We start from the raw sequence: 27,538 nt of genomic DNA, 5'->3' as shown, positions 1-27,538 counted from the left end.
GGATAGCTAAACAAACTGTGTCCCTTATCCAACCGGAAACATATTACTATAGTTAGTAGGATTTCAGGGAGATTTAAGTTCTTTGGGAACAGAAAGTGCAAGAAACTTAGTGTGAACGTTTAAAAGGGTTTGTTGTTTGGGCACTTTTGTAGCCTAACTGGATGTTTCATATCTAGTGCTTTGTGAAAATAGTGGCTATTATTATCCTATCCCATCCTGGCATGTTACCGAGCAGGAGTCAGCTAGACTATTCTCGTACTTTCAGCATAGACTTCAACACACTAATCAGTTCATGGAACTCTGTGTTCTGAAAGTGACCATGGTCAGTGAATTTGTACAATTTGGCATCCAGCCTATCTGCCAATTTTTGTTGTTATTTCCAGGGAAGAATAGGTCCATCAGTAGAGCCAAACTGTATAATGGGAGGGCAGTTGGTCTTGATCTTCTACTACTGCTGGGGCGGCTGAAGTACCCACTTGCACACTCATTTTCATCTCTCAAGTCTGATATGTATGCAGACACCAATATAAGAACATATACCTGATATGTCTCTGCATAGCTCATGGCTGTGATGGCCCCGGAACTATGTTGATGGTTTTCTCACCACAGTGTAGCTCTGTCTCCATGAAGAGCAGCCAGATGATCTCTGGAGCTGTAGTTAGGTCAGTCATGTTTTTAGCTAAACACTGGACATCAGGAATCTGTTCCAGCCCCTTTCTCACCCAGCTATACCAGCTGTGGGTGACCATGTCCCGGCCTCTGTTCCCGGGAACAATCACTGCCTTGTTAGGGCATGCCCTGCCCAGCTTGGACTACTTATTTATTTAGGGGTTATTAGGGGACAGTTTTGATAGCTTATGTGATCCTGATTTGGTACCCGGTATCTATCTAGAAAATTGTCTATTTTATTTAGACTCTCTAGTTTCCTTGTGTATAGGCTTTTATAGTAGTATCTGATGATTTTTTAATTTCCTCAGTTTCTGTTATGTCTCCTTTTTGTTTAAAATTTTTAATTTGGATCTTGTCTCTGTGCTTTCTGGATAGTCTGGCAAAGGGTTCATCTATCTTGTTGATTTTCTCAAAGAACCAGCTCCTGGTTTTTTTGATTCTTTGTAATAGTTCCTTTTGTTTTTACTTGGTTGATTTCAGCTCTGAGTTTGATTACTCCCTGCCCTCTACTCCTCTTGGGTGTAACTACTTCTTTTTATTATTTTTATTTTTTTCTAGAGATTTAGGTGTGCTGTCAAGCTGCTAGTATATATTCTTGCCAATTTCTTTTTGGAGGCACTCAGAGCTATAAGTTTTCCTCTTAGCCTAAAATCTCAGAGTACCTAAGATACAATTCACAGACCACATGAAGCTCAAGAAGAAGGAAGAAGAAAGTGTGGATGCTTCAGACCTTCATGAAAGGGGGAACAAAAATATTCACTGGCAAAAATGCAGAGGCAAAGTTTGGAGCAGAGACTGAAGAAAAGACCATCCAGAGACTGCCCTACCTGGGGATCTAGACCACTAACCCAGATAATATTGCTGATGCCCAGAAGTTCATGTTGACTGGAGCCTGATACAGCTGTCTCCAGAGAGGTTCTGCCAGATTCTGACAAATGCAGAGGCAGATGCTGGCAACAGATCATTGGACTGAGAATGGAGGAGTTAGAAGAGAAAGGATTGAAGTAGTGGAAGGGGTTTGCAACTCCATAGGAAGAACCACAATATCAACCAATCAGACATCCCTCCCCAGAGGTCTCAGGGATTAAACCACTATCCAAAGAGTACACATGGGAAGATCCACAGCTCCAGCTGCATATGTAGCAGAGGATTACCTTGTGGGGTATCAATGGGAGGAGAAACCCTTGTTACTGTTAAGGGTTGATGTCCCAGCAAGGTGAATGCCAGGGCAGGGAGGCAGAAGGGGGAGTGTGGGTGTTTTATGTGATAAAATATAAAGCATTAATTGGAAAAAATATTATGTTTTGTTACTTTAAAATCAGCATTGAGAAATATTAGATTATTAGATTAAGAGACCAAGATCCTGTGATTTATGACTAGTTTTTTTCTTATTTGTTTTTTTTTTTTACCATTAACTGTCATATACTGAAAAATATTAAGGATATTGTAAGTATCCTATAAAAGTATTTATTTCTTCAAATGTTGACGTGTGGTTGTGGCCTAATTGGTCAATTCTTAACTAGAATGTTTCTTTCTTTCTTTTTCAATCTAATACAAGTATTTTTGCATTGTATCAGTCATTTACTGGTAACAATTCTAGTTTATACTGATTTTTTGGCATATTTTCTCTCTGAAGTGCCTTTATGAATTATACCTCATTATTATTCAATGGATTCAAATAAAAGTAAATGGTAAATAAACACTTCATTCTCCATGGAAAGATATTTCAAGCCCTTTCTGAACCAGAAGCAATCATTGTGACTTTTGTGAAAATATATTATAAAAGTAATCTACTCTTAAATATGTGAGAAGAAATTTATGTACAGCATTTATAGTTGAAAATTTCCTCAACTAAAATCAATTATTGTCTCATTTCTGTAAACATTTGCCTTTGAAACATAAATTGAATTTATTAATTCTATTTTTTTCTAAACCATTAACAAAATAGTGCCAGTGATATGGCTCAGTGGCTAACAATGCTTACTACTAAAGCTGATGATCTGAGTTGGATTCAAGAATTTGTATGATGGAAGATCTCCCACCCTCCTCGCTCTCTCTCTCTCTCTCTCTCTCTATCTCTCTCTCTCTCTCTCTCTCTCTCTCTTTCTCTCTCTCTCTCTCACTCTCACACACACATACACACACACACAAACACACAGAAACACACATACATACAAAATTAAGAATGCATATGGGCCCACATACATGCATGCATACTCTTCACTGTGCACACAAATATATAGTTAAAAATGCATCAACACAGTAAAGGCATATTTTTCTAAAATTTCTCATATGTAAATTCTGTCATCTTTTCAAATACTTGTGATTTTTCATAGTACATATTAGAGGTTTTAGTTAGTTGTGATTTGTTTGGAAAAGATGAATAACAACCCTTAGCCGATTATCCATGCTCTCATAAAACTTACATTGCAAAAATTAGGGTCAATATATAGAACAATTTCACAAATAGTATTTTCATATTATAAAGCAAAAAATACAAAAGAAGATGATGGCCTCCCAGCCTAGTTCATGTGCTATAGATTTGAATTCAATGTTGGATATGAGATTACTTACAAATATATAAATCAATTAAGTCAAAAACAGAGGGAAAATATAAAATTTTAAGATTAGAAACTAGATTGAATGTTTGTCTGTTTTAAAAATAGTGCAGTTAGAGAAAGACAACTAAACACTCTTGGCAGCCTGTTGGCTCTTAATGATATCACAAATGTATAGGTTTTTAGTTTGAAAGCTCTATAATGATTAAGTGACTAGATCATTTTTGTGAATTAGTTTTATTATGGACTTGACAAAATAAATTGTTAAATATACCTTTTTATTGTTATCACTATTTATGTCTGCCTGCTACCATAAAGTTTTCCATTTCAGCATGAGAAAACTTAATGTAACACACACACACACACACACACACACACACACACACACACACACACTTTCACATTGTTTATACTTACCTGTTTTCTATTTCTATGTATTCTTTGAGAAACACAGAGTCATATATTTTTGTAGATTATTTTTTTTATTTAGTGTGGGTTTGTGTGAATTGCTATTTATTTTGGAAATGAATCTTTGTAGATAGAAATTGCTAGACGTTTCCTTTGTAACTACAGGTGCTTGTTTTAAAAAAATGGTTTCATTTGCTTTATAGAAATTATTAAGTTTGATATAGTCTCATTTACCTATTTTTTATTATTTGTGCTTTTGAAGTTAGATCACACACACATATACACACATGTATGTGCACGTGGGTGCAAGTGAGTATGAGTATATCATGCTTGTACATTCTCCAAAAATTATCCAGATACATATACCTGTGCTCACAGATAAATTATGCACATGTGTGTATGCATGTTCCAATACACATTCTTCTTAATATTTTATTCAAACACTTTCATGGTTTTTGATCTTATTTTAAATCTTTGATTTGTTTTGGGCTGAAATTTTGTATGAAAGAAGATAAGGTACTGTTTTTAATTCTGTATTTAAACATTCAGTTTCTCCAGACAATTTAGAGAAAATATTTTTCAGTATACCTTTTGTGTTGTAACTGCATAAAGTGCAAATCAGCTGATTAGAGAAAGGTGAAGAGAGATGGTGGCTACATTAGATCCTTATGAAATCTTACTTACAGACATACCAAGGTGAACAGGTATCCATTTGTCAACATAAGATCTAGACCTAGATTAGATACAAGAGTCCTGGATTTAGTGTAATAAAATAAAAGATATACTGCTAAAGTGAATAATGTTAGGATTACTTAAACAATGTCTTCAGATCAAGTAGCCAGACATAGGGAGAAATACCTTCCTCTATAGGGAAGGAAAGGGGGTTAAACTTATATTTTAAGCTTGAAATCTAGGATTATACTTACCATGGTTAAAAAACAAAACAAAACAAAAAAACCAGCATGGACAATGCAGGAAGACTCTTATGGACATAGAATGTCCTATAGATTGCTCATTTGGAATTATGGCTGAAGGAATTTATTACTCTTTGTCCAACCTAGGAAGCAACATTTAAGCCACTGAAAAACAGAACAGGAAAGCTAGTCCTAAAAATTGCCTTATAAGTAATGCCTTGGAGGTTCTAATCTTGTGAGACCAGGCACCAGATAAAAATTGATCTTCTTGACACCTAGGAACCATGACAGATTTTTAGATGAACCCGCAAGCACTCATCATTAGGTGAAATATAGGAACCAGTAGGTCAAACTCTAATTACAGCCTATGTCAATATCAGTTTTGCGAAAACTCTGAGTGCACTCATTCTCCTCAGTGTAAAGAAACCCAGAATTGTGCTGTTAGACTGAAATATGGAACTTAGCTCAATATTAACCATAGTAGTCAAAGGACATGCTTCTACATTCTCAAAAAAATCATCCAAGTACACCTAGCTTTGCTCACAGATGAATTATGGGATGCAATTGCATCAAGTTGAATGAAATTCTGTTTTAGTGTGCATCATTGCCGATTGTTCTGTAGGTCTCATATATCACTGACACCACCCAGAGCTTTACTTATATAAAATTATGATAAGTATAGCTATCTTAATATGAGTTTGTGGGCATAATATTATTGTGCATTGTTGTAAAGATTATTGTTATATTATTCAAATGCTGATTGCTCTGCCTCCATACATGGTGACAATCAGGACATGACACTGAATGCTTAAACTATGCATGCCCTGCCTTGATTTTCTTTAAACATTGCCCCCAACTTCTTATTTGATTTTTCAATAAAAGATTATCAGCCAGTGGCTGAGCAGAGCAGAAAATAGGGCTGGACTTCTAACCCCATCCATTCAAAGAGAGGTAAGGAAAGGATTTGTCATTAGGAGAGAGTCTAGGAAACACCATGAAGAACATACCTGGATCAGAGAAAGCCAGATTGATACTAAAGTTCTAATATCTCAGGAATTTTGGCTGAGAAGTAGTCATATTAGTTTAGAAAACTAAAATAAAATAATAATAATTATATTGTTTTATAAAATTGGATTGAATAAATGTGATAGCCTGGGACAAATATATCTGGAAGCTAGTTGGATAAAAAAAATTATTACTTTTAAATTTGCAGTAACCTGTTAGCAATGATGGCCAAGGAACTGCCTTTACCAATCTTACCCCTACCTCAAATAGCATATTACAAAACATGAATCCTACTGAAAATAGAACAGAGTAAACAGATCTAACATTCTTGTATTTTCTAGCACAAGTTAGAGATCTGTGCTAAAGTGGAGTGTAATTGGTTTTCAACCTGCATTGTAATTGTAAACTCTTATCTAGCTATCCATTTACTCTGAGTGCCATCAGGAGAAAATAATACTTTATGTTAGAGCACATTTTCTAGAGAACCTTCTATTCTGGAAAAGGCAGTAATTTATTTTCTCAGGCAAAAATACCTCACCTTGGTAGAGTTTTGTTTTGTTCTTCCCCTCTATACAGTATGTCACCTGACCCAGTGATTCCATTAGATAATGTTGGTTGATAGTTTTACATTTCATTCAACTGTAACTTTATATTAATCTGAGGGACTATTGCCCCATGAGGTGGTTTGAATGAAAATCATCCACATAAACCCAATAGAGAGTGATGCTTTTAGGAGGGGTGGCCTTGTTGGAGTATATGTGGCTTCTTGGAGGAAATATGTCACTGAGGTTTTCTGACTTTCTAGACAGGTGAAGTGTTTCATTTTCTTCCTGCTGCCTGTTGATCTGGATGTAGAAATCTGAACCAGTTCTATAGCACAGTACCTGCCATAGTGCAGCAGTACTTTCTGCCCTGATAATGATAGATTAAACCTTTGAAATGCAAGTCAATAACAATTAAATATTCTCTTATAAAAGTTACTGTGGTCATAGTATATCTTCACAGCCATAGAAACCCCAACTAGAACAGAAGTTGGTATGAGGTACTGGGATATACATGAACACGTTTTCCCTTATAATGATATAACTACATTTTTCAGACATAGTCCACAAAAATTGAGTGCTACAAAAATTCATGCAAATATGAATATACTATTTACTTTAATTATTAAACAGGTCAAAGTTCTCTCTTTTCGTTGCAATTTAAAATTTTTCAATCACTTTTACAGACTAATATTTCATAGACAGACATATTTTCTAAGAAAAATGGGGTTAAAAATTATAACAATTGTTCTTTCACACTATTCTTTGGGAGAAATGAACGGGTATTTGCTTTCCCAAGAAGAGAATTGATAACAGAAAAAAGTACATATACCAGTAAAGTCTAACTTGATAAAGCAATGAGTTTTATTGGACTCAATTACAGAAAAATTCATAAAGGCTTACTTATGGTAGTAGAAATGATTCAAAGACAGCTCCATTACTAAAAGTTCATTCCATCATTGGTGACAGCTCAGGGAAAATAGAAACCTGGAGCATATAGTACAGTCTACAAACAGTTGAAAAGAATGGAGAATTATTTTTGGATAGTTTTTTTTTTTAATTTTTCTACTATACAACATGGTTGGTTTGAGAGTCTGATAGGCAGCTCAGTTTGATTTTAAGTGTCTCAGCAGTCCTACCACTTACATATGCTTGAGAAAGTTGGGGCATGGTGGATGTGGTCATTTTCAGGGACTTCTTGGAGCCTTCGACTTATTTACTTCCAGAGTTAATGAAGTTCCCTCTAGGGTGGGATGTTTTATCTTTCTAATCTTATGTCTTATTGATCTTCCTTGAAAGATAGACAGTTTCCCCTTTATATCAAGCTACCTCTGCCTTAGTAAGTTTTCCTCCAAAATGGACAGTTTTATCTTAGAGGGAATTGCTATACAACAACTTCTCAACTTCCCTGTTAACTACACGAACATATAGAGTATTAATTTCCTTACACCAAAATTTTTACTATAAATTTCCACTCTTATAAGTTATCATCAATATAGGTTGGTTTTATAAAATTAATAGATGTAAGGAAACAATTGAAGGTTTTGGGAACACTCATCTCAAATTGTAGCTGATTATAATTGGATATCTTGAGAATTAGATGATTAACTGGAAAGGAAAATAAAACTAGACTAGAAAAATCACAGTGTTTTTCAAATATTGAGGTGTTCTGACAGAGTCTTATGATCTTGTGATGAGCTGTAGTTGAGTTACAAAGGAGTAAAAAATTATAACAAATAGTATTTCAGGCAGATGTCCAAGAGATTATCCATCCACTGCAGAAGTCCATTGTGCTTCTTTTCTCACAGGTAACTTTCTCATTGTTGCCAGGTGGTTGCTATAATACTAAACACCATGACTGCTTGTCTTATGGAAAAGCATTTCTTTAGAAAGAATTCCTCTTTTAAAGATATATTCCAGGAGTCTGAGGCAATAACGAAGGCAGCATAGGGAATAGAGAATAGTATAGTATTTCATTACACCCAAACCTTTCTTGGAATATATGATTAGTAGCCCAACATCTTTACCTGAATGTAGCATGCATAAACAATTCAAAAAAATGTACCTAGTAAGCTGTTGGTAACATAGGAGACCCTATTCTCAGGATGCACAGTATAACTGCTTTAAACAATGGAAATAATAGACTCCCATGAGAAACATCTTACTAATGTTCCATTTTTCATTCAAACACATCCTAGAATGAGTCTGGGAACTATGAAAATGAGCCTGAACTGCTTTGTGGTTAATGTGAAATAAAGAAAAATGAATACCATACTTGAACTTTTTTAGAGAGTCTCAAGTTAACTTATGCCTATTCACAACTAGACATAGGTTACAATTAAAATCAGATGTATTATGAGAAGGCCCAGATGTAGTAGAAAAGAGGTGATATAATTTAATAAGTCGAACAAGATAAAGAACCTTCTTTGCTGAGCCCCTAAACAACCAACACCCTTTTTCCTTGATCCCCATAAAGGGGACCTCCAAAGCAATCCTTGAGGACTCTTGAATATCATCACTCAAATGTCCTGATTTCACATATATGTCTCAAAGTATAGACTATAACTTTGATTTAAATGACGTTTTCTGCTATTTTTTACAATCCATGTGAATCCTTCAATAAAAAAAAAATGTCAAGAACATGGAAATATCTAGCACAACCCTGAACAACAATGTAACAACAATGTTAATAGTTCCAAGCCAGTTTGTACAATAGAAGAAAACACTGAAACAAATGAAGGAATAATGAATTCCTGAGTGAAAAAAAATACACAGAATTAATTTTATTATGGCAATATACAATTCATTGTTCAGCACTAATTTTGCCATGCCTGGCTATAGTGAAAAAGGTATAACACAGTTGAGTTTTAGATATCAAGTTTCAATGTTTTCCCAGTGTAAGAAAAAGCAGTTCCCTCTGCAACCAAAAATATGTAATATTGTTGTGATCTCCGGTAAAAATTCAACGGAAAAAGGACAGCCTATTCAACAAATGGTGTTGGTCCAATTGGCACTCAGCATGCAGAAGAATGAAAATAGACCATTTCTTTTCTCCTTGTACAAAGCTCAAATGTAAGTGGATCAAAGATCTCCACATAAAACCAGGTACACTGAAACTATTAGATGAGAAAGTAGGGAAAACCTTAGAAGTCATATGCACAGGAGAAAAATTCCTGAACAGAGCACCAATGGCTCCAGCCCTAAGGTCAAAGATTGTCAAATGGGACTTAATGAGATTGCAAAGTTTCTGTAAGGCTAAAGACACTGTCAAGAAAAAAAACAACAAAAAAAAAACCAAAAAAACAAACAACAACAACAACAACAAAAAAAAAAAAAAAAAAAAAAACAAAAACCGGCAGCCAACAGAGTGGAAAAAGTTATTTACCAACCCCACATCAGATAGAGGCCTAATATCCAAGGTATACCAAGAACTCAAAAAGTTAGACACCAGAGAATCCAACGACCATATTAAAAATGGGGTACAGAGCTAAACAAAAAGATCTCAATTGAGGAATATCGAATGGCTGAGAAACATCTAAGGAAGTGCTCGACATCCTTAGCCATCAGGGAAATGCAAATCAAAACAACCTTGAGGTTCCACCTCACACCAGTCAGATTGGCCAAGATCCAAAACTCAGATGACAACAGATGCTGGCGAGGATACGGAGAAAGAGGAACACTTCTCCACTGATGGTGGGGTTGTAAACTGATACAACCACTCTGGAAATCAGTCTGGCGATTCCTCAGAGAATTGGACATAGTACTACCTGAAAAACTAGTTATTCCACTTCTGTGCATATACCCCAGAGACATGCCTGTAAGGGGCCACAGCCAGAGCCCCACTAAGACGGCGCCGGTTTCCAGGCCGTGAGTCAGCTGAAAACTGACAAATAACTCATGAGCGCATGCGCCAGAGATGATTCAGCCTAAAGCCAGGGCCCATCCCGGTGCGTAGTTTCAGACCACCGTCGAACAGCCAATCAGGCAGAGACACGCTTCCTCTGGGGGTATGAAGTTGGGTGCCTTGCTTCCTTCTGGGTCTTCCTCCATCACTTGCAATAAAGCTTTGCTGCAGAAGGATTCTTGTGTACTGCGTCTGTTCTTGCTGGCAAGACGGTGGCGCAGGACACATTCCAATATACAACAGTGCACCACAACGTTCATAGCAACTCTATTTATAATATCCAGAAGCCATAAGAAACAATGAATTAACGAAATTCTTAAGAAAATGGATGCATCTAGAGAATATCATCCTCAATTTTTAAGTTATTGTTTCAGATAGATAAGTAGAAGTCCACTGTGTAAATATACCACAATTTTTGTATCCATTCATCTACTGAAGAACATCTAGGTTCTTTCCAGCTTTTGGCTATTATAAATAGAGCTGCAATGAACATTGTGGTGCATGTATCTTTGTTGTTTATTGGAGCTTCTCTGGGGTAAATGCCCAGAAGTGGAATAACTGGGTCTTCAGGTAGTACTATGTCCATTTTTCTGAGGAACCGACAGACTGATTTCCATAGTGGTTGTATCAGTTTACAACCCCACCAACAGTGGAGAAGTGTTCCACTTTCTCCACATTTTGATTTGCATTTCCCTGATGGCTAAGGATGTTGAGCACTTCTGTAGATGTTTCTCAGCCATTCGATATTCCTTGATTGAGAACTTTTTGTTTAAGTCTGTACTCCATTTTTTAATAGGATTTTTAAATTCTCTGGTGTCCAGCTTTTTGAGTTTTTAGTATATCTTGGATATTAGGCCTCTATCTGATGTGGAGTTGGTAAAGATCATTTTCCACTCTGTTGGCTGCCGTTTTGTTTTCTTGACAGTGTCTTTAGCCTTACAGAAACTTTGCAATCTCATTAAGTCCCATTTGTCAATCTTTGACCTTAGAGCTTGAGCTATTGGTGTTCTGTTCAGGAAATTTTCTCCTGTGCCTAGGTTTTTTTTTTTTTTTTTTTTTTTTTTTTTTTTTTTTTTTTTTTTTTTTTTTTACAACTTGACACTTGCTAATTACATTCAACGATATCCATTTGTATGTCATGATTATATATTACCAAGTTTTTCTACTAGTACACTCAATTAGGTAAAATGATGCCTTGAAAAGAATTTTGATATTTGCCTTAAAATATATATCTTCCAGATTTTTAATAATTGGTTTATACCAATACAGGTCATTTAGTGCCTTATAAAGAGATTCAGCAACAATAATATGTTAATATTTGACAAAGTAATATTCCATTCCTACTCCAATTGATAATTACCCATCTTTTTTACAATGCTTAAATGCATCCTTTTATGAATTACCTTATTAAGTTTTTTTGTTCTGCTTATTGTCAAATAAGTAATTTTCTTTTGAAATTAAATAAAAAATTATACAATATTTTTAGCTGTATTAATTACTACTGTACAAAGTAGGGGTATATATTAGTTTTGTACTTTATAGTGTAAGTGAATTGATTAAGAAAATTCCAATTTTGCTTTCATTAGGCTGCAGACATACATAACTTTTGCATTTTGTGCCTAATAAATATTATGCCTTAAGAAATTTGTACTAACATATAATTTCCAAAATTGTTGAATTGTTTTAATTTAAACCAACAGAGTATATAATCAAATCCAGAAATTTAATCAGTCAAGAATATATGCACACATATTTAACAATGAAAATCTTCCTGGATAGTTCATAATGAATTTCATAAATTATAAATATATTCACTGTCTATAGTTGGATTGAATACATTTAAAACCGAGTATTTTATTGATGATTAAAATATATTAATAATTCTTCACAAATATTTAGGTACATACTGTCTACCATGTTGTGTTTTGATACTGTTGTATTCATTTTCTCTAGTCTCTACCTCTGTCAAAATCTAAATAGGTGTTTTACACATTTAGAGGTTTTAATTTACATTCCAAAGCTGTTTCTACTTCCTGGCTCTGAAGTAAAATATGAAATCCCAGATAATAACGTGGGTGTGTGTTTATTTGTGTGTTGATGGTGGTGGTGGTGGTGCTCATTGTCATCATTGTAGTAGTGGTGGTTTTGTTCAGTTCTTTTGTGTAGTTGGGTGCAGTGGGGGTGGGTTGTTTCTAACCACAATCTGCTGGGTTCTATGAACATAATGTTACTCACCCTCTTTCAAAATTAGGAACAGGTCAGATTGTACTATGACATACTAACATTGTAGGATACTTCTAACAAATAGGACTCTAAAATTTTATTTTCAAATTTTATATTATGTGAACTTACCTTTTGTTTGTATATATGAATATGGATCATATGTTTGTCCGTTGCCAAAAAAATGGCAGATAAAGGTGTCAGATTTCTTGGAATTGGAATTATCGACTGTTATAAGTTGCTATTTTATTATGAGTAACAAACCAGTTTCTTCTGCAAGAGCATCAATCAAGTGCTCTTACCCCTGAAACATCTCTCCTGGTTCTATGACATAAATTTACTTTTAGAGTAACTGTGGCCATCAAATAATGTTTCCAATCCCTTTAAGTTTTTTATAGAATCAGATTAATACAATAGTATAAAATGCACCAGTATTATGATTGGAATAAAGAGTGATTTTTAAAAAAATATATTGGAATCCAGGCATAGTGGTATATACTTATTACCTGAACATGTAGCTGAGGCATGAAGACTGTAGTGAGATCAAATCTAGAAAAAACAGTGGTAAATTATTTTTTTTGCATAAGCCCAGCCTGTAATATCCTGTTATTCTTTGTGGGATGAAACTGACCATGGTATATACACTGGCCAGGTTCAATGTAAATATAATACTCTGTTACTGCTTACAGAACACCTGCTAGGTTTGTCTTATCAAGAAGAATTTAAGGTAGACAAGCAAATATCCTACATTAGTATCTGCTGGGCTCTATGAACACAGGATTGCTCACCCTCTTTCCAAATTATGACCAAGACAGATTGTGATAGGACATTCTTTATCAGGAGTTCTCTGCTATTAATATGACCCAACTCTTCCACAGTGGACTATTTAGAAACTCTAATATTTATTTCTGCCTAAGTCTTTTATTCTCTGTCCATCAAACTTTAAGGGGTCACAGAAATGTCATAAATTATGTGAGCAATACTTTAAAATAATAACATCGTATTGCTGTAACCAAGAATGCTATTAAAATACTTATATCCATATAATTACTAATTATGTATCTTTTAAAATTTGTTCTAAAATCTTAAGAGGCAAAAAATATTTGTACATATTTTGAAAGATTTAGTTTAATTTTTTGAACATATGTACATTGATCAAATTAGTATATTTAGTAAGTATGCACACATAATCAACACCAACATCACCAATACCACCCAAATTATTCTTATCTATTAAGTAATGTAGTTAATACTGTTTGGAACATAGATAATTACAAAGATAATATATTCAACTAATCTAGATTTAAAACAGAAACACAAGAAGGAAGAAAACACAAATCCTTAAAAGTTAGCAAAGAATTCAGTAGTTTTACTGTTGTAACAACTGTTAATATAGTAACTTTATGTTTAGATTAATGCAGCTTACTTGCATCTTGATATAACAGTTTTACTAATACAAAGCTGGGGAATATTGTAGATTTAGCTAGTAATAAGATATGAATGACAAATTGGAACCCATTTTTGACCTAGCAGTAGTTCAAATTTGTCATATGAGATACATATGTATGAAACATCCTCTCTGGCAACCAATGTCTTAGTCACAATCTTTTTTAACAGAAGGCCTTTGTTTGAGAAAATAATTAAGTGCCCAATATGGCTTTTCTGTTCACTGAGAATGTATTTTCTTGTTCTTATCTAGTATATTACTATCTTCATTCAGTTTGCCACCCAGACTAAATAGAAATGATTTCTGGATGTGGAAGAGACGATGACTTCTAGATAGGGAGATATTAGTTTTATATAAAGAGCATTACATACACATTTTAAAAACAAAATATTATTTTCTTCATTTTATGGTGTTCCAATATAGTAGAAAATGCAAGGTGAACATATACCTTAATGAACTAGGATGATGAAGGACAATACCTTTCATAGACTTGACATATCTGTTTAGTTTTTCAAAAGAATATTTCTTCATGGATGACTTAATTAATTGTAAGTGACTAAAACATCACCCCATAGAAAAGGAAAGCATAATTTGTTTCACTGGTTGAAGTTCTTATTGCCCTGCTATATGGAGCTCTAAGTCATAAAGCAACTCCACACACATCTAAACTGACACAAAGATAGAAAGACTTTTGATTTTTAAAAGTCAGAAGGATTATTTCTGCTAAGAATTAACCTAGACAATCATTGTAGGGAGGTTGGGATTTATATCTGACTTTACAAAATGGATTTTTCTTAGAGTTAAATAATTACAAATAGAACCCCATAAAAAGAGTAATCTAAAGATAAAATTTCAATGGAGCATATGTACAAGTATCCTTGTATTGGATTATTTTAGTACAGCATTTGTCTTAAACCCAAAAAAAGAGGATCCTCTACTTGACTTGTTGTAATTAGAGCAAAGCCCTGCATGTCATATGTGTCTATATACAAATGGGTACAAATGTGCATGTACATGTACACACCCACACACGCACACACAGTGGCAGTCAGATGGGGGGAGAGGATGGGGGAGGAAGGAAGGGAGAGTGATTCATGTGTTCATATTTAATTGCCTATGTTTCCCCAACCTTACACTCATTGCTAGCAGAGAAGAACTTACAGGCTGTAAGTACCTGCCCTCATCAAACAGTATTTGGGCACCAGAAAAAAATTTATCTGCATAGTATCTACAAAATATAATATGAATGCATTGAAATGTCATAAAGATTTAAGATTTAAACAGCTTTCATCCTAGAAGAGGAATACTGTTTAGCTGTGGAAGGATTTAAATGGCAGAAACATTTAAGTTACAGAACAGACAACTAATTAACTCACAGGATTCATTCCCTCAGCATAAATGCACATGTTTTACTTAGTGAAATACAATCTCATGATAGCAATTCAAGATATCCTATTTTTTCTGCCTTTAATATCACGTTTCATTGTTACATGGAAAAATATGAATTAGGGTAGGACTTTTCAAAGTTGTATTTGCAGTAGATGATTTGTAATTATTTGTATCATTTATTTCTCTTCAATTTGTGTAGATTTAGTGTCAACATGGGAGAGGGGGAAACTGGGAAAGGGAATAAAATTTAAAATTAAAATTTATAAAACATCTAATAAAATAAATTAAATCAGTGCATGTGTTCTCTATTTACTTTTCTACTCTCAGAATAAAAGAATTATAAAAGGTAGGTTGAAGACACTAGATTCTAAAAATATATTTAAGGTAATCCCAGGTTTCAATATTATTTTAAGAACAACTAATTGCCTGTCTCTTTCTAATCTTTGTTTCATCCATATTACTATGCAGACTTGACCTATTCCATTTTATTTATTTAAAAGTACTGGTTTTCTTTGAACACCAGAAGTGAGCACAGATATAACTAGGGACTTTCAAAGCATGACTCTAAAGTGCTGCATTCAGTTAATATAAGTCCAATACCTCCCAGGATTGGTGTTGAATTTATGTGTGACTTAAGGATCAGATAGAAATGCACAGATAGAAATGACGCTGGTTTAGAAAGTGGCAACTTTAGGTCCTCCTCTAAGATCCATGATTTGAGTAGCCAGGGGGATTCAGTTAGATTTCCAGCACTGGCATGATATTCTTCTGTTTAGTGTATCTTAAATCCAATTAGAAACTGTTTGGTTACTACCAAGCTATGAGTGCAGCACTGCAGACATATGCTCCATATGAACACATATAAAGTCTAGCAAGCCTGGGCATTGTTTGGATAGTTAGAACTAATTGCATTATTAAGTCTAGGTTTCTTTATCAGAGTATGATCCAAGGCCCAATCAAGAGTCATATAACTTTTCCTCTCTGTTCATTTTTATAGCACAATTGCTACAACAGTATTCTAATGAGTTATATATACTTGGGGTCTTATTTTGAATTTTTGAGTCAGAGTCTTCAGTATGTAACCTACTCTTGTTTGAACTCATGTTCCAAGCACCTGTCTCCTGTTCTTGTAATCTGTGACCAAATATCTGATCAAGCACCTTAAAAAGGAAGAATTTGTTTAGATCTAGTTTGAGAGGTCATGGTCCACCATTGTGAGAAAAAGCAATGTGGAAATGGTGTCTGTGAGGTAGCTGCATGTGACCAATGAGGTGTCAGATCCCAACATGGCACTAGTCCACTTGTCCAGTGCCAACCACTGTTTCCCAGCATCCCAACTTCAAATAGATCACACTGATCCAGAATTTCCTATGGGCACATCATCAATGACAAAAACCATCAAATCTTCGTAAGAAAGTAGGGAGAGAGGAATCTTTGTCTTCTTTGGTATAGTCACTTTAGAAATTGGTCTGGAATATTATAAAAAATCTAGAAACAACTAATAGCCCAGATAGAAACACCCCAGTCACAGTCCAAATAGCTCTGTATCCTGCTAGAGATAACTCACAGATCTATGTCCCTTTTAGCTCTATTCAGTATATATAAGCAATGACTTAATCCTAGACCTCTAAGTAAAATGAAAAAAAAAATTATACAGTTGGAAAAAAATAAGTTATGAAATTAAAAAAGAACAACTAATTGAGAACATAAAATAGAACTGTACAATATATTTTATAAGAAATGGGCAGGGAAATGCAAATGAAAACAACCCTGAGATTTCTCCTCACACCAGGCAGAAAGGCAAAGACCAAAAACTCACATCAGATGCTGGCCAGGATGTTGATGAAGAGGAACAAGATGTAGATTCTTGGTGGGATTACAAGCTGGTCCAACCCCTCTGAAAATCAGTCTAGCAATTCCTCAGATAATTGAACATATTACTACCTTAAGACCCAGCCATATCACTCCTGGGAATATACTCAAAAGATGCTCCAACATATAACAGGGACATATTCCCTGCTATGTTTATAAGCAGCCTTATGTATAATAGCCAGAAGCTGGAAAGAACCCAAATGCCCATCAACAGGTGAATGGATACAAAAAGTGTGGTACATTTACACAATGGATTTCTGCTCAGCTATTAGAAACAATGACTTCATGAAATTTGTTGGTAAAAGGATGGAACTAGAAACTATCTTCCTGAGTGAGATAACCCAGTCACAAAAGATCACACATGATATGAACTCACTGATAAGCAGGTACTAGCCCCAGAAAACTCTGAATACCCAATACACAAGAAAAAAATCACAGACATTATGAAGCTCAAAATGATACTCTCATGGGAGGAAATGCAAGGTCAAATAGAGGAGCAAGGATTGAAGAAAAGATCACTCAGAAGCTGCCTTACCTGAGGATCCACCACATATGCAATCACCAAATCCAAGCACTATAACTGATCCCAAAAAGTACTCACTGGCAGAAATCAGAGAGAGATGCCCCTCAGGGACTATGCTAGAGTCATATAGATACATCTGAGCATGCTTGCAGCTAACCTTCAGTCTGAAATTGGGGATCCCAATGAGGTTGCTAAAGAAAGGATCTAAGGAGCTGAAAGGAGTTGCAACCTCATGGGAAGAACAACATTATCAACCAACCAAACACTCCAAAACTCCCATGGACTAAAACCCCAACCTTTGCACACACTTTGAGAGACCTATTGATCCAGTTGTATATGTAGCTGAAGATAGCAGTGTCTGATATAAGTATGAGAAGAGACTTTTGTCAGAGAAAGGACATGTTTTTCCAATATAGGGAATGGGGTAGAGAGGGGATCAGAATGGAGTGCACTTTTGTGAAGGCAACTGGAGGAGGGGGGGATGGGAGAGGGGCAGGGTAAAGAAATGACATCTTAAATGTAAATACAGAATATCTAATAAAAATGATAATAAAAAAGAAAAAATGTAATATATGAAAATCATGAAGCAACACAATATTTAGGTTCATAATCAGTTAATGCAACCACTTGTCATTGTCTAAACACTCAGTAATACATGTTTGCTTAGACCAAAGATAGAGTCACTGTAGTCCAAATAGAATAGGAAGGGTAAGGTGATAGAGGAAGAAATAGAGAGTTTTGAAGTACAAGTTCAAAGCATATTACTATATATTGCACAGGAATTTTTAAATGAATAAACAGGCTAATTTTAATACAGAACACTTGTGAAGTTTCACTTCTTAGATCAAAATTAAGCTGGAAAAATTTATATCTACAATTCCTTGTATATCAAAGAAATTCCATAGACTTGATTAATCAAATGTGCTAAATTAAGAAAATCCAAAAGCCAAATACTGGACTTTGAAATGTATGTTATCACTAGACGTGGCATATTGAACTTCAATGGAATTTAGAATCATGGTTAAAAATATAAACCCTACTGCTGACACTTTAATAATACACCATTTGAGCATCTTTTAAAAAGCACAGTGACAGATACACAAGTAAAAATCCCATAAATATTCATTTTCAGTGCTGTAAAATATCAGGAACTACACTGATTTGTTCTGCAAGATAAATGCTATTTTAAGCATACATATTTTAATAACAAAACTGAATTAATTTTAAGTTGTTAAACTGATTTATGTAGTTTCAATGATACCTAAAATTTATTGTTTGATGTGTATGATTATTCTTTATGGAGCTGGAGAGATTGTTTAGTGATTATAGGCACTTGTTATTCTTGCAGAGGTCCGAGGCTCAATCATCAGCATCCAAACGGTGGCTGATAATCTTTTGAAACTTCATTTCCAAAGGATCAAATACTCTTTTCTTGGTTCTTGGGAAATTTCATGTAAATGTTGTACATATAGACTTATAGACATACATTACTTTCATGTATTCAGATACATTTGTGTTTTGGTTTCATGTTAAATAATTTGTTGTTACTTCAGCAAAACTACTTGTCTAAGAGGTCATGAATGGCCTCAGTGTCGTCAGATTTTCAGGGCAACCCTCAATTCTTTTATTTACTTATCATTTGATTCCTGTGTTGACACACCTCTTTATCAAGCTCTCTCTTCATTTCTAGAACACCAGTCTATTCCAAGTCTTTCTTTGCATTCTGCATAATCACAATTCCTTTTAATATTCCATGTAGATTGTCCTGAAGCTATTTGTATTTTAATGTTAATTCAACTTCCCCAAGAAGAGTTGCCCAGAGGTGATTTCATCTGGACCTTCTCATTTTAACTAGTAAAATAAAGGAATGCCAGTGCCTGGGAGGGGCAATGGAGAGAAGTCAGAGGACAAGGAGAGGTCCTGGCAACATGGAATTTCCCAAGGACCAGCTAGACCCAGGTGGGATTAATTGGCATTAAACAGTTATGAACATTAAGGATTTAATAGGTCTAATATCTCATATGGAAGGGCAGTTTGTATCTTTGTCTATTTAAAGCAATCTTGTTCTATGGAGGGTTTGTGGATTGAGAGTTGAATATATAAACCTGAATGAAAATCTGTGAACTGTCCAGTTGTATTTGTGTGGGATTTTGGGGTAGAGAAATACCCTGGCACAGAGGCAGAGAACAGGCAGTAGAACACCACCAGGGAAGGGAGTTGCACCAGTTGGGCTGGTGGCAGCTCGGACTGGGTACCAGAGGTGCATGAGGCTCCATATCAGGGTTGGGTCTGAGGAGTGAGACCTCAGGGCCAGTAGAGAGATAAACCATTTATATATATATATATATATATATATATATATATATATATATATATATATAGATAGATAGATAGATAGATATAGATATAGATATATAGATATAGATACACATAATATTTACTGCAACAATTCTATAATTTAGTAACAGATTGTTTGGTATAAGTTCTTGGGACCATTTCCATTTCTATTATGAATAATGACAGATTCAGGCTTTAAAAGGTTAAAATAATTCATGAATATCAAATCATTAGCTCCTAAATTGTTGTCTCTATTTGAACATCTAAGAAGCATTTAAAATTTAATAACATGAAAATTAGTGGGCTCATAATCCATTGACTATCTTAATTCTCAAGGAGCAGAAGCAAAACTTTCAATCTACAAGGAATTAAACAGTATGAAGCTGCTAGTTTCCTGATAGTATGACCTGCTTACATGTTTTCACTCATTCAACTTCAGTCAATTTGTATTTATTCCTAGTATTTTTAGTTATTTTCTCTTTTTTATTGCATATTCTCTGTATTATATTTTAAATGTTATTCCCTTTTTCCCAATCCCATCTGCTCTCCTGCTCCCATTGCCTAATTGAAGGTGCTCCTTCTTGAAAACTCCCTCTCCCAACTCAGGGCCTTGGCATTCCCCTAAACTGGGAAAATAAGCCTTCACTGGACCAAAGGCATCTCCCCACACTGATGCCAGAAAATGCTATTCTCTGCTGCATATTCATCTGGGGCCATGGGTCTCCACATGTGAATTTATTGGATGATGTTTTAATCCCTGAGAGCTGTGGTGGGTTTGGTTAGTTGATCATTTTTTTTCTTTCCATGTGGTTGCAGACCCTTTCAGCTCCTTCTGTTCTTTCTTTAGCTCCTTCATTGAGGTTTCTGTGTTCACTACAATGGTAAGCTTCTGTATCTGTATGGCTCTAGCAGAGCCTCTGAGTAAGCAACCATATCAGATTCTTGCCAGTAAGCACCTCTTGGCATCAGCAATAGTGGGTGGGTTTAGTGGCTGCATATGAGACAGATCCCCAGGGGAGGCAGTCTCTGGATGATCTCTTCTCCAATACTTTCTGTCTGACTGTCATAATTATTTTTCCCCAGGAGTGAACTTAGAAGTTCTCACTTCTAAGAACCGAGGCACCCATATTCTAACCTTCCTTCACTTTGAGCTCTATAATTTCTGTGAGTTGTTTATTGGGCCTTCAGACATTTTTGGCCTAGTATTTGCTTATCAGTGAGTACATACCATGAATATTCTTTTGTGACTGAATTACCTCACTCAGTAATATAGCTTAAAGTTCCATCCATTTGCCTAGAAATTTTATGAATTCGTTGTTCTTAATAGCTGAATATTACTCCACTATGTAAATGTACAACAATTTCTGTATTCATTCCTTTGTTGAAGGAAATCTGGGTGCTTTCCAAATTCTAGCTATTATAAATAAGGCTAATATGAACATGGTAGAGCATGTGTCCTCGTTAAATGTTTGAGCTTTTGGGTATCTGCTCAGAGTGCTATAGCTGAGTTCTCAGGTACAATTTTACAAATTTGTACAATTGTACAAAATGTACAATTTTCTGAGGAATCTCCAAACTGATATCCAGAGTGGTTGTACCAGCATATAGCACCAATACCAGTAGATGAGTGTTCCTCTTTCTCCACATTTTGCCAGCATCTGCAGTCACCTGAGTTTTAACCTTAGCCATTCTAACTAATGTGATATGGGATCTTAGGGTTGTTTTGTCTTGCATTTCTTGAGGATTAGGGGTACTGAGCATTTGTTTAGGTGCTTCTTGGTCATTTGATATTCTTTAGTTGAGAATTCTTTGTTTAGCTATGTTCCCCATTTATAATAGGATTATCTTATTCTCTAGAATATAACTTCTTGAGTTCTTTTAATATATGGAATACTACTAGCCTTCTATCAGATGTAAAATTGGTAAAGATCTTTATCCAATCTGTTGGTTCATTTCTTGTCCTTTGATAGTGTCCTTTGCCTTAGAGAAACTTTGAAATTTCCTGAGGTCCCATTTGTTGATTCTTGATCTTAGAGCATAAGCCATTGGCATTCTGTTCAGGACATTTTCTCCTTTGCCTATGTGTTTTAAGCTCTTCCCCAATTTTTGTTCTATTAGATTCAGTGTACCTGGCCTAATGTGATCCACTTAGACTTGAGCTTTGTCCAAGTTATAAGAATGCATCGATTTGCATTCTTCTGTATGCTGACTGCTGTGAGTTGAACAAGAACCATGTGGTGAAGATGCTGTCTTTTTCCATTGAATGTTTTTAGCTCCTTTGTCAAGTGACCATAAATGTGTGGGATCATTTCTGGGTCTTCAGTTTTCTTCCATTGATCTATCTGCCTCTCTCTGTACCAATACTATGCATTTTTTGTCACAATTGATCTGTACTACAGCCTGAGGTCAGGGATGGTGGTTCCCCAGAACTTTTTTTTTTAATTGTTGAGTATAATTTTGATATCTTAGGTTTTTTTTGTTATTTGCAAATGAATTTGCAAAATTCTCCCTCTAACTCTATGAAGAATTGAGTAGGAATTTTCCTGGGAATTACATTGAATCTATAGATTGCTTTTGGCCAGATGACAATTTTTATTATGTTGTTCCTTACAATCCATGAGCACTGGAGATCTTTCTGTTTTCTGAGGTCTTCCTCAATTTCTTTCTTCAACGTTATGAAGTTCTTGTCATACTGATCTTTCATTTGCTTGGTTAGAATCATACCAAGGTATTTTATATTGTTTCTGACTATTGTGAAGGTTGTCATATCCCTAATTTCTTGCTCAACCTGCTTATCCTTTGAGTAGAGAAAAGCTACTGAATCGTTTGAGTTAATTTTATATAAAGCCATTTTGCTGAAGTTTTATAGTTTATACTTGGAAAGTATTTGTATTAAGTCTTATATGAATGTCTGATAGACTTCAGCACTGAATCCATCTGGTCCTGAGCTGTTTTTAATTGGGAGGCTTTTGATGAATGTTTCTATTTATTTAGGGGTTATGGGACTGTTTACATGTTTTCTCTGATCCTGATTTAACTTTGGTACCTGTTATCTGTCTAGAAAGTTCTTGACCTAGTTATCATTGAGTAGAGCATTGTTCAGCTTCTATGTATATATGGCTTTTTTGGCGTTTTTGTTGTTATTGATGAACAACAGACTTACTCTATGGTTATCTGATAGTATTCATAGGATTATTTTCATCTTCTTGTATCTGTTGAGGTGCATTTTGTGACAAGCTATACTGTCAATTTTGAAGAATGTGTCATGAGTTGCTGAGAAGAAGGTATATTCTTTTGTTTTAGGGTGTAATGTTCTATAGAGATCTGGTAAATCCATTTGGTTCAAAAAATCTGTTAGTTTCACTGTGTATCTGTTCAGTTTTTGCTTCCATGATAGGTCCATAGGGAAAAAGGCCATGTAACATATAAAGGCAGACCAATCAGAATCACTCCCGATTTCTCAACAGAGACTATGAAAGCTAGAAGATTCTGGACAGACATCATGCAGACCCTAAGAGAGCACAGGTGCCAGCCAAAGCTGCTATACTCAGCAAAACTCTCAATCACCATAGATGGAGAGACTAAGATATTCCAAGACATAACTAAATTTGCACAATATCTGACAACAAACCCAACACTACAACAAATTACAGGTGGAAAACCAATTACAACGATGGGAACTACATCGTAATAAAAACAAGAAAACTCCTAAGCAAGAAAACCAAAAGAAGAAAGACATACAGGCACAATTCAACCTCCAAAAGCAAAAATAGAGTTTCTTGTATGCAAAAAATTGCTGGGTTTTGTTTATGTATCCAGTCTGATAGCCTATGCCTTTTTATTGGGGAATTGATTCCATTTATTTTAACAGATATCAAGGAATAGTGGTTGCTGTTTCCTGCTATTTTTCCCTTACTGCTTTTAATATTTTTTCTTTACTTTGGGCACTTGGCATTTTGACTATTATGTGTTGGGAGGAATTACTTTTCTGATCCAATCTATTTGGAGTTCGGTAGGCTTGTTTTATGCTCATGGTCATCTCATTCTTAAGGGTAGGGATGTTTTCGTCTATGATTTTGTTGAAGATATTTACTGTGCCTCTTAGTTGATATACTTTGTCCTCTTCTATTCCTATTATCCTTATGTTTGGTCTTCTCATTGTGTCCTGGATCTCCTGGACTTTTTGGGTTAGGAGCTTTTTGGTTTATGCATCTTCTCTGTCTGTTTTGTCTATGTTTTCAATGTTGTTTTTGGGCCCGGAGATTCTCTCTTCCATCTCTTGTAGTCTATTGGAAATGTTTGCATCTGTGACTCCTGATTTCTTTTTTAGGGGTTCTACCTCAAGGTTGTCTCTTTTAGTGTTTTCTTTATTGTGTCAATTTCTGTTTTAAATTCCTTCTTCCATTCCTTCATCTCTTTGGTTCTGTTTTCCTCTAGTTCTTTGAGTTCTTTGAGTGTTTTTCTTGTTTCCTGTTTAAAAGCTTCTAATTCTTTATGCTTTTCCTCCTGTTCTTGTTTAAGGATCTCTATTATTGTCTTGAGGTACGATTTTAGGTCTGTGTCTTCGTTTTCTTGTGTGTTTGGCATTCCGCTGTTTGCTGTGATGGTCGAGCTGGGTACTGGTGTTGCCAGGTTGTCTTGGTTTCCCTGGGGTATGTTCTTTCCCTTTCCTCTTGCCATCTTGTTGTTAGTCTTGTGTCCCTGGATCACTGGTGTCTCACTGCTGGCTCACTGCTGTTCCTGGTGGTGGGTGGTCTGAGTGAGGTTCCTCACTCCTTGTTGACTGGCTGGGAATAGCTGGATGTAAGGTTACTGGTTCCCTAGAGTAAGCTGAGGCGGGGAGGGGGAACCAGGGGACTGCATGCTGGCTCACTGCTGGCTCACTGGTGTTCCTGGTGGCGGGTGGTTTCGCATAGGTATCAATTATAGAAATTTGAAGTTTCCCAAATTGAATGAGAGGATGAAGTTAAGCATTAATAACACATAACTACATTAACAAAAACATCAGTAATTATAAACTAGCTTAATTCACCTAATACATAACACAATACACATACACACACACACAAACACACACACACACACACACACACACACACACACATATATATATATATATATATATATATATATATATATATATATATATATATATATATATATATATGCATGTATGTGAACACACACACACAAAAACACAACTGGATTTTTTTATATCAGGCAAGAATTCTAAATCCAACCATATGATATAAAGTCCAAACAAATACAGAAAACAAAAGAAGTAAATTATAAGCAAACTAGGATGTAAAATTCACAAGATTTTCAGTGAATTTCCTGTTTTGACCACATATAATACAAAAGAACCTAAAACTTGTATAAAGATCTGTGTTAAAACAATGAAAACATCATTTTACATTTATCATTATGTATTTAATAAATGTCCTTTAAAACAGCAAAGTACATATACAATCCAGTATGTAATACAGAGATAGAGTTTGTGAAATGTACTTCTATTTGTAAAATATCCCAAGTGTATGTCTTATTTATGGCAACATATGGGGTTATGTGATGCTTCATTTGTTCAACAGCATTCTAAAACAAAGATTTTATTATGATCACAGTATCCATTCATCCTCAGTACATGCTTAATAATCACAGCACTCTTGTTGGGATATAACTAGAAAAAAGACAAATAGAAATTAGAAAGTAACATAATATTAAAGAAGCCATGTAAAAACATTGCTTTGTAAATAGACTATTCTTTCTAATATGTCTCTGACAAACATCAAACATATCAGTAAAAAGTCCAGCATAGTTCTTTTTTTAATTGAATAACTTTATTTTAAAAAACAGTGATAAATATACAGATTTTAAAAGCATTTTTGCATAAAATAATATGAATACATTTTTGCCAGTACTTGATTTTTTAAAGGTTTGATAGTATACATTAAAATTTTACTAGTTACAATGAGCATAAAGTACATGTAAAACAAGATGTAACCTGTAAATAGTCAAAGTTTTCTTGGTGTGTAAAGATTAAGCATGATGATTTTTCATTAATTTTTTTTGGCCTTTGTTTTTCTTGATCTTCATATAGTCTGTGAGTTGTTTCTGGGGTATTCAGAGCTTTCTGGGGCTAGTATCTAATTATCAGTGACTACATATTATGTCTGTTCTTTTGTGACTGGGTTACCTCACTCAGGATGATATTCTCTTGATGCATCCATTTTCTTAAGAATTTCATAAAGTCATTGTTTCTAATAGCTGAGTAGTACTCCATTGTATAAATATAACACAATTTTTGTATCTATTCATCTACTGAAGGACCTTTGGGTTCTTTCCAGCTTCTGGCTATTATAAATAGGGCTGCTATAAACATTGTGGTGCTTGTGTCCTTGTTGTATGTTGGAACTTCTCTGGGGTATATGCCCAGAAGTGGAATAGCTGGGTCTTCAGGTAGTACTATGTCCAATTTTCTGAGGAACTGCCAGACTGATTTCCAGACTGGTTGTATCAGTTTACAACCCCACCAACAGTGGAGAAGTGTTCCTCTTTCTCTGCATCCTTGCCAGCATCTGCTGTCATCTGAATTTTTGATCTTATCCATGCTGACTGGTGTGAGGTGGAATCTCAGGGTTTTTTGATTTGCATTTCCCTGATGACTAAGTATGTCGAGCACTTCCTTAGATGCTTCTCAGCCATTCGGTATTCCTCAATTTCTAATATTATGTTTTCTCTTACTTTTATTTCATAAATGATGACATATATTATCAATACTTCAGTAGAGTATTTTAAGGTTTACGGATTATAAGAACCTATTTCCTACTGACTAAGTTTTAATTATATGATACAACCAAGATGTTTTTTTAGTATTATTGTTTTTTCAGTATTTTAAAATTTTCAAATTATAATGATGCTTTCTTTTATATTTACCAAGTCATTTTTGTCTTGTAAAATTCTTGTCTGCAAAGACATCTAAATTTTATTCCCACATTACTGCTTTACCTTAGGACTACTTGAGGTAGCTGCCAATCAAATTAAATTGTGTGGTGGCTGTCAATCCTTTTCCACAAGCAATTAGAAGAAAATGACCTACAGCATTTCCATTTGGACAGAGAATTTACAGGCCTGTCTCAAAAGGTGAAAGGCTATTTTATTAAGCCATTGCTGACAGAGAAATGTAAACCCTTTTGATGGGAGTTCAGCCTGTAAATGATGGTCTTAGAAGTAAAAAAGCAGTAATTGTGCCCTGAGACTAAAGGGAAATGGGGCAGACATATTAAATGCTGAGCAACAGAAAACATAAATTCTTATAAGAAATAGCTTGGCATTCTGTTTATTTTACCTTCCTTAAAAACATTTTAGTAATCCTATCACATTCACTTATTTTAGCATTATATTAAAAGATTATTTGAAAGTATAGATCCAGGCTTTTATATTTTGATGCCAAATACAAATTGTGTTCACTTAACCAATGTAGCTAGAAGAAATGTTGCCAAGGTTTTGAAGTCTTAATTCCATAATGTGGATTATTAGTACGTACTATTTTTTTTCTTTTTATGAAGGGAGACCAATAAGTTTACTATTCTAGGTACACTGAGTATTAAATTAACAGGTACAGTCATTGAAATTCCAAGAAGTTCATCATGATTCCCTAAAGAATTTCATGAAACTGGGAAAAGAAATTTCCAAACACCTATTATAATAGATTTCCTATAGTTTTATATACTACTTTTGTCCAGCATCATAA

At 34.8% G+C, this 27,538-nt stretch overlaps 1 pseudogene across 1 annotated transcript; it reads right to left on the bottom strand.

Annotated features, from left to right (window-relative positions):
• Positions 1–247: 247 nt before the first annotated feature.
• Positions 248–7,266, bottom strand: LOC308414873 (putative hydrolase RBBP9; annotated as a pseudogene). Its single transcript has 2 exons — positions 7,243–7,266; positions 248–812 (listed from the first exon to the last, which is right to left on the bottom strand). The product of its transcript is annotated as a putative hydrolase RBBP9 (transcript).
• Between the last annotated feature and the right edge of the window lie 20,272 nt (positions 7,267–27,538).

Source organism: Micromys minutus, assembly GCF_963924665.1.
Source record: "Micromys minutus genome assembly, chromosome: X".
NCBI classification, from domain to species: domain Eukaryota; kingdom Metazoa; phylum Chordata; class Mammalia; order Rodentia; family Muridae; genus Micromys; species Micromys minutus.
Note: the sequence above shows the minus strand (reverse complement) of the source record. Positions and strands in the feature narration are given on the sequence as shown.